Consider the following 12,101-nt stretch of genomic DNA (forward strand, 5'->3'; position numbering starts at 1 on the left):
GATGGATGGATGGATGGGTAGATAGATAGATAGATAGATAGATAGATAGGTAGGTAGGTAGATAGATAGATAGATAGATAGATAGATAGATAGATAGATAGATAGATAGATAGATAGATAGACAGACAGACAGACAGACAGACAGACAGACAGAGACAGATATGGATGGATGGATGGACAGACAGAAGGATGGACAGACAGACATATGATGCTAGGTAGGTAGGTAGGTAGATAGATAGATAGATAGACAGACAGACAGACAAAGACAGATATGGATGGATGGATGGACAGACAGAAGGATGGACAGACATATGATGCTAGGTAGGTAGGTAGGTAGACAGACAGACAGACAGACAGAGACAGAGACAGATATGGATGGATGGATGGACAGACAGAAGGATGGACAGACAGACATATGATGCTAGGTAGGTAGGTAGGTAGATAGATAGATAGACAGACAGACAGACAGACAGACAGATAATGGATGGACAAACAGAATTATATGCTGTATTATAATAGTTTGCGGTCAATAAAGTGTAACATTCAGGTCCCCAAGAGTCCAAAACAAATGCAAAAATAGTGATTCCAGGGGACTTTCAGGGAGATCTGAGTTTAAAGTAGATTGTAGATTGTTCTACATAATAATCTGAAGTTAAGATATCAACTGTATTTGGAGAAGAGCAGAGTATATTTCTCTATGGCCTAGGCAACCCAAGGAATGTTTCAGTTCAGAAAAACAATGGGTCCCCTGAAATTTGGGCTACTCATTAGAGTAGCGAGGGGGAGGGAAACGCTAGGAAGCAGGCTAAGCCCAGGCTCCTGGTTCTTAATGTAAAGCAACTTAACTCAATTAGTGGGAAATTCTGGGAGCTGAAGACCACACACCTGAAAGTTGCTGAGGCTGAGAAACACTGAGCATCCTGGCATTGTAAACTTGAATCTGCAGCCCTTTCCAGAAGAAAATAAATATCTGATGTTTGACTGATGCCAAGAAAATATACAATAGCTAAGTATTTGCAGATTTCCAGTGCAGCTGGTTAAAAAATGAATTCCTACCAGTGGTGGGATTCAAATTTTTTTACTACCGGTTCTGTGGGTGTGGTGTGGCTTGGTGGGCGTGGCTTGGTGGGCATGGAAGGAGAAGGATACTGTAAAATCCTCATTCCCACCCCAGCCCACTAACCTGCTTTCCAGTTCTGTTCTCCTGTGCAGGGCAACAAAAGAAGACCCAGCCGATCAGCTGGGACTCGGGAGGCAGAGAATAGATGGGGGTAGGGCCAGTCGGAGGTGGTATTTGCCAGTTCTCAGAACTACTCAAAATTTCTGCTACCGGTTCTCCAGAACTGGCCAGAACCTGCTGAATACCACCTCTGATTCCTACCCTGGAAGAGACAAATGTAGTGACACAATGGATAAATATGGCAGACAGGCTGCAAGAGGCTGAATTATTAGGAGGTTGAAATTCTGAATCTTCTCCTAGGTTTCTTGCCAGTGCCCTACCAGATTATCTAACTACAAATAGGAACTAAACATGGCTGCTTATAATATTAGGATCTGTTGTGCTTTGATTGAAGGGGCATTTCTTATTGGTCCAGAGTGATCATTGTTTTGGAAGTCTTACATATCAGATTTTGATACTAAAATCTATCCTCCTGCTCATAGTATTGAAGAATTTCTTTTTCAGCAAATGCTACATTCAATGTGACAGTGAATTTACACTTCACTGCTTACAGTTTTTCTTAAATACCATGCCTGGATTTACATCACACGCCTAACCAAGTTGCCTTCGTACAATCTTGATTCATTTTGATGTGGGTTAATTGTGTGGGGGTGAGTAGTGTTGTGAAATCACAGTCCTTTCAGTTAGTTAAATATTCAACAAATTAAAAATAGGTTAATTCAGAAATTGAATTAATGGGCTGATTCAGTAATTGAGTTAAGTATCTTGCTCACCCACAGAGAAACAATATAGAGCAGAGAATCTGATAATATTGAGTGGCCCTGACTGATGAGTAACTACAGCCAATCTTGCATTATGAGACATTTTCAAAATAGGGTGCATTTCAATAGTAAAGTAACATTCTCAGTCCTAAGATTTTTCACTGAGATTAAACAAGATAGACATTAGCAAAATATATATGATGTTTTCAATAGGTTTAACATATTTGTTTCATTTTTTAAAGCCTTTTCAACCTCACAAAAGTCAAAAAAGTCTCATTCCATTGGTACTGATGACATCATGTGTCAACCATACCCCCATGTCTTTCGGAGGAAATAAATACAATGACATAATTTTTCTCATGGGGCAACATTCCAATTCATTCTTGACAATATCATCCCCTCTGCTTCTACAGGTAGTCCTCGCCTTACAATAGTTCGTTTAGAGACCAAAAGCATTGAAAAACAAAAAGACTTATGACCATTTTTCACACTTGCGACCGTTGCAGCACATCCCGTGATCAAAATTCAGATGCTTGGCAACTGACTTGTATTTATGACGGTTGCAGTGTCTCAGGGTCACGTAATCACCTTTGGCAACACTTCTGACAAGCAAAGTCAATGGGGAAGCCAGATTCCTTAACAACTGCACTGATTTACTTAACAACTGTGGCAAGGAAGGTTGTAAAATGGGGCAAGACTCACTTGACTCGCTTAGCAACAGAAATTTGGGGATCAATCATGGCCGTAAGTTGAGGATTACTTGCAATGTATTCTGACCAGCTTCCCCCAACCTGTGATTGGGGATCTCCTGTTGCAGATCCACAGATCTGCAAGACCAAGACTGAGCTGTCTAGAGATTGTGCGATTTGAAGGCCAATACTCTGGTGTGGCCCAGACGAGAGAAGTGTCCTTGAGTACCTCATTATCTTTTCTACTCAGAGCTACCAAGGTTAATGGTTCTACCGTTTATGGAGGAACATTTGTACCTACTAACTGCTGTCATGATTACAACCCTTCTGTGTATAAATGTGTTGTTTGACCCTCGAGGTGTAAATAATCAGTCTTATTTTGTAGTTTATGAAATGGAAAGTAAAGGATTAAAGAAATTTTGGATGAATGGCCATATATCTCACTTCCTCGTTTCCTCCCACATCCACTTATATGTCACACTATAGAATGAAAACTCTCTGACCTTTTCTCTTGTAGCTGGGCTTTGCAAGAATTTATCTTCTAGGGTAGGTACCATATTCGATGTAAAATATTACTGGTGTCATAGTGGGTTGCTTTGATGTCTTTACGTCCTAAGATCAATTTCTAGTTTTTTGTGCCATTGGAATGTATTTAAGGTCCATCTACCTTTTAAAAAATAGGGCTATCAAGGATCTCTGTACTCCCTGTTGCCATGGTTTGGTCTTCCGGATTCTTGCAGCCCAGACCTGATAATCCTATTTTTATACATACCCCTCCCATTTTTTCCCCCTCTCTCCAAATGGCCACTTGGCTTATTTTGCAAAAGAGCACCTGGAATTCAGGCTGAAAACAGCTGCCAAACTCTTGAAAATTACATCTTTAAAACCTTGTGTTCAATTGCTGCCTAATGAAAAAGAAAGGACTCGCTGGAGCATTCCCTGCAGATGTAGAGGATCATCATCCAGCCAGCCTGGGAGCATCAAAGCTAATGACTCTTAGCCCAAGCCAGCCTCAGTGTTAAAGTGTGCCAGTGGAGGCAGCCCAGAGAGGGCCAAAATATGAATCTACTGGGAACTGAACTGTAGACCTTCCAAGCACCATTAGCTCTAGGAGTCAGCTGTCCAAGGGAAGAGCAGAACCGCAGGGTCTCTTTAGTGTGGCAAGAGGCCCTCCCCATACAACAGCCTCCTAAGTGTATTGACATATAAATTTAATTTATATATCTATGACACACACACATACACACACACACTCTACTCTGCAATAAGAATCAGCACTCCTTCTAATGCAGCTACATCTTGGCAGGAGAACTATAGTCAATTTCATAAAAGCAATCCTAGCAACAGCTATGAGAATTAGATAGCCGTACTGGAGCTGATGCACAAGCCAAATCACTAAAGCACAATTGTCTAAGAAATAATGCCACAAGCAAGGAGAGCCCAAGTTCTGCACCCCCTGCTGAAATCCAGGATTAAAAGAACAAGCTATTAATCATGACGACCATATATTACCTCCAGTATGGATGATAAAAAGTTTGTAATATCAGTTGCCCGGGAACATTAGCAAGGAAAGTGCTGTGGCAGCTTGGGAGCTACCAATTGCCATCAGCCCACTCACAGTGAGTATAAAAAAACTAGAGGATTAGCAATGTCTTTCGTTTGTTCCAGTTAGGTTTTTGATTACGGCCCTCAGCAAATAAAATATTTTTTTTTTAAAAGTTGCATGTTTGTGTTTCTTATTTGTGACTTTGGAGTTGTTAGGACGCATTGCGCAGATCACAGAAGCTCATGAAGGCATCATCAAGATGAACTCAGACCCCCAAAAAGTTTTGAGAACTGTTTCATTTAATGTGAGATGCACAATATCTGCATCCAACAGAGGCAGGAGGTGTAACCTGAAGGATCACATACATATCCTGGGAAACCAGGAACAAGAAGGAATGACCTCCTGGGACATTGGAAATATTGTCTTCAGTGATGCTCCTAAAATCATCCAATAGACCAATTAAAGAATAAGTGAGCCCTCTTCCATCTCCAAAGAGTTTTCTTTAGCCTCTCAGATATTTTAGGACTACAAATCCCAGAATTTCCCACACAGCATGTAAATTCTGAAACTTATGGTCCCAACAGATCTTACAAGCTTAGTGTCATCTGACTGTGTGTGTGTGTGTGTTGAACAGTACTGGCCTTTTCCCTACAGAATGTGCTTTTAATAGGCGTGTAGCAATCAAGCCTGGACTAATTCAAATGGCTGCTGTGGAAAACCAGTCTGATTTGTTTTAGACATCAGAATCGATTAGAATCAAATAGCCAGATCAGACGGATACGATTCATGATGTTAAAAACTCACAGGTCCGTGCCTTTCAATAGAACATCTGAAATATTTATATAGTTCTGCTCTCACCCAGTTGTTTCCTACTATCTGGGGCACATTCAAGCATCTTTGGTCCATAAGGAGACATGGACAAAAATTTGAACGCCCTGCTGCCTTCTAGAGTTTATCTTGATTTTGCAGCACACACATACAGCAGTCCAAACGAACATATTTAAAATGATATCAAATGTATTGCAATTTGCAAGAAGAGATTCATTTTCTAAGAGAAGACATTTCTGCAACGAGACAGAATAAAAGAAATCCTGAAGAATCTGTAGAGTCAGCAAACCAGGCAGTGCAAAAATGGCAGTGCCATTTATTCACCTGCATGCTCATTTTCAAATACTCACTTTGGTTTTGTCCGCCCAGACTTAGAAATTCCTAAGTGGTGACCATGATAGAAGTTTATGACCGTGATGAAAGTTTGTGAAACTCATGGTTTTTATTTTTACTTCCAACCAAACTCTTGTGTGTTTGTGTCTGTGTGTGTTCGTTTGTTTATTTGTGTGTGAGAGAGACCAGGAAACACACACACAGACATATATTTAAAATAGCCATAAATAAGATCCAAGAAATATTATGAAAGGTTACATTTAGCAAAGGTGGAAGAAATATCAGAAGGGTGAAAACCATATCTCATTCTTCTGCAGGGAAGGTGCTTGCCCTTTTCTTGCGCAGGGAAAAAAAATCTCCCTTCAAAGCTAGCTTTTCTGCAGTATTGCGCTCCTGGTTGCGGTGAGTAATATGAACCAGGGCAGAGGGTCTATATCAATCTAGCAAAGCAGAAAAATGAATGAAAATTGAATTCCCATGGGAGAAAGAGGAGGAGGAGGAGAGAGCTGTGCTTCAGACAGAAAGATAAATCAAAGGATGCTGGGAGGAGAAGAATGATGAACCAGCTCCTTGGCAAAATGGAATAATTAGGGAAACCGGTTGGAAAAGCAAAGCGGGGGGAGTGGTAGAGAGAGATGGGAAAGGCAGCGATTATCCATTGTCATGGGAGAGGGACACCTTTGCCCAGAAGATCCTTTCAGTTTTGATTTGGACTATATTAAGACCATAGAATGATCACATCTGAACAGCGGAAGGTGCAGCATGGCATCTATACTGTTCTCTGTCCCCAACCACTAGAGAAGTGTCTGAAAGTAGAACATTCTCCCTCCAGGTTGCCTGTGCAGGTGCCAGAGAAATAAGATGTGTGTATGTGTGTGTAGGTACAAATACAAAAGATACACTTTTATAGTCATTCCTAAGATTCTCTTTTGCGGTTGCATAACTGTTCTAGAAATTTAATTTGCTGGAGAGCTGAGAATATTTTAACTGGGGGGGGGGGAGTTGCTCCTCACAGCAGAAAGCCTGCTAGTTCATCTGTCTTTCAATGTTGCTTTTCAGAAGCAGAACAGATCCTAACCTTTTCTTCTTTCCAGGCAGACTTCAGGTTTAACAAGTCACTAGATTAAATCCGTTTCCAGGGGATAAATCTATCAATGAATATTAGGTAAGCACTTGACCCTCTGTTTTTCAGAAGCAATACCCTTCTGGATCCTAAGTACTTTTTAAAGTGCCCTGTGTCCACCAGAACTCCTAATTTTGATGTTACCAGCATTCTGAGATAGAAGAAACCCTGATCAACTTGAGCAACACAATTCTTACATTAGGAATTACATTATACCCATGCCTCCGAAGATAGTTTTAGGGAAGGACCTGATGACACGGTAAGCAGAGCTTTCCTGGTTTTTCTGTTTGTTTGTTTTCTTATCAAAGGAAAACTGTTCAGAAAAGAAAAAGCAAAACTGAAATACTGTAGAAACCTTCCAAGGGAGTACTATATATATAGGACAATAGGCAACTGAACCACAAAGGAAAAAGCAATTTCATAGAAGGTGCTCGCCCTGGTTGGGATAACCATTTTCTGTTATTTATCCTGCATTTTCTACTTCAAAGTCACTTCACTTCTAGTTTGTATCCTAATCCTGGCTAGCTCAATTTGTCAGTAAGGTTGGTGGCTACACAACCAAAAAAGGCAAAATATAAAGCCAATTTTTAAAAAACTCCTGATCAAGACAAATATTTTAAAGACATATGCATGAACCACATCATTTTGAACTATGAATTCTTGTATAGTTAAAACCAGTTTATTGTATAAAATAAAAACATCACAATAATTGTCTTTTCTTTGAACACAAACACAGTAAAATCTTGAGCAAATATTTTATGAATTTAAATATCTCTCTTCATATATATGCCGACATTGATACTTTAGGTTTCTCTCTGAATGTTTTACTTTGATGCACATTGGCTATTTTTTCCAAGAGACAACATTTCCCCATTTGTACATAAATTCATTATTTGAAAAAGCTACTTGTCCTTTCCATTCCAAACCCTAAAAAATTGAGTACAGTAAAGCATAACCATGTTTTTAAAAAGTACAGCTTGACAATTGGGAAATGACATACTGTAAAAATGCTTTCAAAAGTTAGGATTTTGGATTCATATGCCCCTTTTTCTGAAAGTCTGCCTTCTTATACTGTAATTAATCTACCCATGTAAAACCTTAATATAAGATCTAATGCAGAGGATAAATGTTTCTTTTAAAGACATCAAAATGTGAAGCTGTCATAGTATTCATTTTCAAGGTAGTAAAGATCTGTCACCTTGATTAGAGCACATCACGGTGTGTGTTATTGAGAAAATTGCTAAGGTCAGTCTCCATTCTATTTATTTAATTTGTATCCCCATCTATTATTTTTACAGATAACTCAAGACACCAAATATATCCAACATATCTTCCTCTTCCTATTTTCCCCCCAACAACAACCCAGTGAGGTGGGTTGGGCTGGCCCAAGGTTACCCAGCTGGATTTGTGACTAAGGCGAAATTTGAACTTTTATTTTATTCTGCTTCCTAGCAATGTATCTTAAGCACTAGAGATAGACAAAACTGCCTCGCCTAGATATATCAAAGGTATTCTACAGAGGAGAACATCCATCCCTTTTAAGAGAAGAAACACATTTGAACTGAATGTGCTACGAGACTTTAAACCAGCAACCTTGGCATATATATTTTTAGGGACTTGAATCACTCATGCTCTACCTTTACCCTTTTATTAATTAAAGCCTGCTGAGATTGTAATTTGAGGAAAAAGCCTGCAGCCATTTAGATTTGAGACCAACTTGGGGAGCGGGTAGAGTGTTGGATACAGAAGAACACATCCCTGGTCTAAATTCCTGTTAAGCCATGAAATTCCCTGGGTGAAATTCCCTGCCGTCATCTCTCAGTCTTCGCATCTTCACATGGCTGGTATGTGGGCATGGGATTACTTAGCATAATTAGTCTAAAATTCATTAGTGTGCTTGATTATTAGTGTTGCTCATAGATTTCTTTTCCTCCCTGGCCAGTGGCCATTAATTCTCTCTCATCTAAAAAGGCTGCAGCACACCTCATGTCAGCACTGAGAAATAATTTCAGAGAAATTGGTACGAAGATTTGGCAGCTGATGGAATCATTCTAGTTATTTAAAGATGCTTCTTTTGCTTTAAGAGAAACCAGGGACCTATTTCTTGAAAGTCTTCAGTAAAATGATTGATTGCATTACATTGTTTGATAACAAAGTGCTTTTATTTTATTTTCAGTTTGTGGAATACTGCCTTGGTGACTTTATCATATGGAAGTGATATGAAGTATAAATACTAATAATATATAAACCAAGCACCACCACCCCATTGGAAAACCTTGAAGAAAAACATCCTAACAAGGAACATGTGCAAATTAAGCAACAGCAAAGCAGAGGTACAGAAAATGCTGAATCCTATCTATTATGAAAAAAAAAATTCTTAAAAATCACATCTCAGTAAGTTGCATATACCATGTTCAGTCCCAACCACCACAGAAAAGATGCCCAGATCTGAAGCTGCTCCCCTTGGTCTTGACACAGGAAGAAAAATGTCTCATCAATGATACAGGCATTTTTATCAGCTTTTCTTGATACAGCCTCCATCTTTTCTTTGTAAGAAAAGTGCAATTACTTGCTGATAGAAATACAGGGCCCAAACCATCAAGAACTTTCTCTACACCAGCTCCATCAAGTGCCTAAGTTTCGGTACAAGAACATTCCTGTATTTCTTTCTAGACTTGATGCTCCTCACTTTAAACAATATCAAGAAAACTTTCAGACATCCAGAATTAGCTGTACATAAGTAAGAATGGCTGTACTTACCAGTGAAAAAAGAAGGTAGGTTTTTCAAGATACGTAGAGGATAATAAGCTAACCTGGAGAAGTGAAACTTGTTTGTAGCATGCCAGACCTGCTGCCTGGCATTTAATTCCTCTTCCCTCTCTGGATGGGCTTGTTTTCTTCAGCAGAAATTATGAAGGCGCAGATTAAAATACTATGGGAGAGTCTAGGCCTTAAAAGTGGAGGAGAAGGCAGAAAGAGTGAAAGCATAAGAGGCAAAGGGTGTCAGGTCTCCCTGCAGAGAAGGTGCTGTGATCTTCACGGTGTAGAGTGGAGAAAGTGATTCTGTGTGTGGGTCAGTAGAAGAGAAAGAAGGAGGGGGTTAGAAAACAACCTCTGAGAAAATTAAATTGCACTTGAGGGCAAATTCTATTAGGGAATAGTGACTGTCTCTCAACAGCCTGCATCCATTTAGGTAATTAGTTGCAGGACAGGAATAGCCATCCAGGAGTTGGTCGTGCAGGCCTGGTTTGACTGATCACAGGCCTAGCTTTCTCCTGGCTTCAGGGAGCAGGAGTCCTTGCACACCCCCAGCCCTCCACGTTACCAAGGAGCTATGTTTGATTTAGGAAATCAAATCTGCCCTGCTATAAATTATAGGGCCTTAAGCCTAAATTGGTCTCATGATTATGGGCCCAGGAGCAAGTGTGAGTCATGAGTTCCACACTTAAGTTTAAATTAAATATCTGCATACATTAAATATTCGTGGGATTTTTATGTCTTTCAGATTTTGCTACAGGGATTGGCCATTTGTTAAAATTATCCCTGCAAAATGCTTAACTATGATGCAAATGGCATCACTTCGTCTCTGACCTAATTTATATCCAAGGGCTCCTGCTAGAATTGCCTGGAAATGTCTTGTAAGATTTGTTCTTGTGATCTTTAGCTTCTGCTCTGTATGGTTGCTTGAAGGTTATCCTATCAAGGTAAAAGAGATCCTGAATGGCACTTGTTTAGAGTTCTAGTTACACTATGTTCATATAACATGCATAGCTCAGTTATTGAATTAACCCATTTTTAGAAAGATTATACAATACTTTGAATTGCAAACTGAGCAAGAAGAATGGATTTACACAACACATTAATAAAACATGTCCACAATTAAATCAAGTTTTGTAAGTTGAAATGTTCATCCTGCTTTATTTTAACTTGGCTTTGATCTTTTCTGCTATTGTAAAATATAACTAGATCTTTCCTGCTCTTTGAGAACCCAACATTTGGATCTTTTTGAAGACTATATGGGATAGGGCAGGGAAATTAAATACTTTAAACTGTATTGATCATTTAGCTTCCCAGTAACTACAATTATACCTTCAGTACTTGATTGATTGGTAGAATACAAATCATAAGATTTTAGAAACTAATTCTGTATTCTTTTAGATTGCAACAAGCCTACTCAACTCTGTGATTGCATAGAGCAAATAAGTCATCTCATCGGATGCCAAAAACCCTGGAGTGCAGCTTTATGGATGTTTTGGGGGGAAATGCTGGGGCTGTATTGTTGGTTTCACTGTAATGGTTTTAATCTTCATATCGTCTCTGGGTTGATTTGGAGAATGAATTCAAGGGCAATTTGCTAGAATGCCTGAATCAAAAGAGCGATCCAATTTGAATCCTTAATAATTGAAAGTGATGCCTCTGGATCCATTTGTTTTGGCCCAAGTCACGTGCTACTAGCCCAACTATGCCTGAACCAAGTTCAAGCTTATTACATTATTACAGAAGAAAATAGAGGGTCTGGAAGAATATCTGGCCATACTCAGCTTAACTGGAAAAGATGAAGAGTTCCTTGACAAAGTAAAGGAAACAGAATTCCTGAAGAAAAAAAATCTGACAGCATATAATTCAGAAGACTAAGAAAACCAAGATACATTATCTGTGACTGAAACTCTGTAGCCAAGTCTACTTCTTCCCCTTGGAAGGTAATTTGCAAGCCCAACGAGGAAAAGGCACGTGGTGGTGATGGGTGACTTGATGCTGAGATGAGCAGCGTCTACATTGGATATTAGGGGAAAGGTTGTTGTCTCCCAGGTGTTAAGATCCAGGACATAATGGAGACCTGATGAAACAAACATACTGACCACCCCTTTTTCAAGTTTCATCTTGGAATAAATGACACTTCCAGAAATAACCTGGAAAAAATATCAAGGGAGTACAAAGAACTAGGCAGGAGACAAAAGAGTTGGAGCAGCACAGGTGGTGTTTTTGTCTACAATTCTGAATAGAGGAAGGAAAGTACAGAAGATTCTGGAGGTGAACCACTGGCTCAAGAGACAATATTATTAAGAAAATACTGGATTCCTGGAGAATCAGAGACTCTATTGGGAGATAGATTGTCCCTCACAAAGTCTGTGAAGAACATATTTGGAAGATTATATTCCCCATAAACTTTGGTAGGTTTTAACTTAAATCTGGAGCAGAGTGGGGGGATCATGAATACATAGCACCTCTCTCAAAGAATAAACTCCAAGGCAGTAACCATTACGACAGGGAACGTAGTGATCAGAAAGGAGGGATGTTCAGGAATACACCAGGAAGTGCAAGCAGCCAAATCTATGAAGGGCAGTAATAAAGGTTTTAGTTGCCTGTACACCAACATGCAGAGTATGAGGACCAAAAAATTGAAATCCTAATATAGGGTGGAGGAGAGCAGACAAAGTTGACATTGTTAATGGAAAAATCTAGTGGAAGGAACTCATGTTTAGAATACAGTATTAGAAGGAAGTAATTTGTTCCACAGAAACAGAAGGGAAGAAGAGAGGGCACATTATATATAAATAATGTATGTCTTGATGGATATTTGTTACACCAAATGAAAAACCATGCCAAAGATTTTTGGGTGAATATGAAAGGTAAAAGAAGT

This window comes from Pseudonaja textilis, chromosome 3 (genome assembly GCF_049901715.1).
Source record: "Pseudonaja textilis isolate UNSWEBS1 chromosome 3, rPseTex1.2, whole genome shotgun sequence".
Taxonomy (NCBI): Eukaryota; Metazoa; Chordata; class Lepidosauria; order Squamata; family Elapidae; genus Pseudonaja; species Pseudonaja textilis.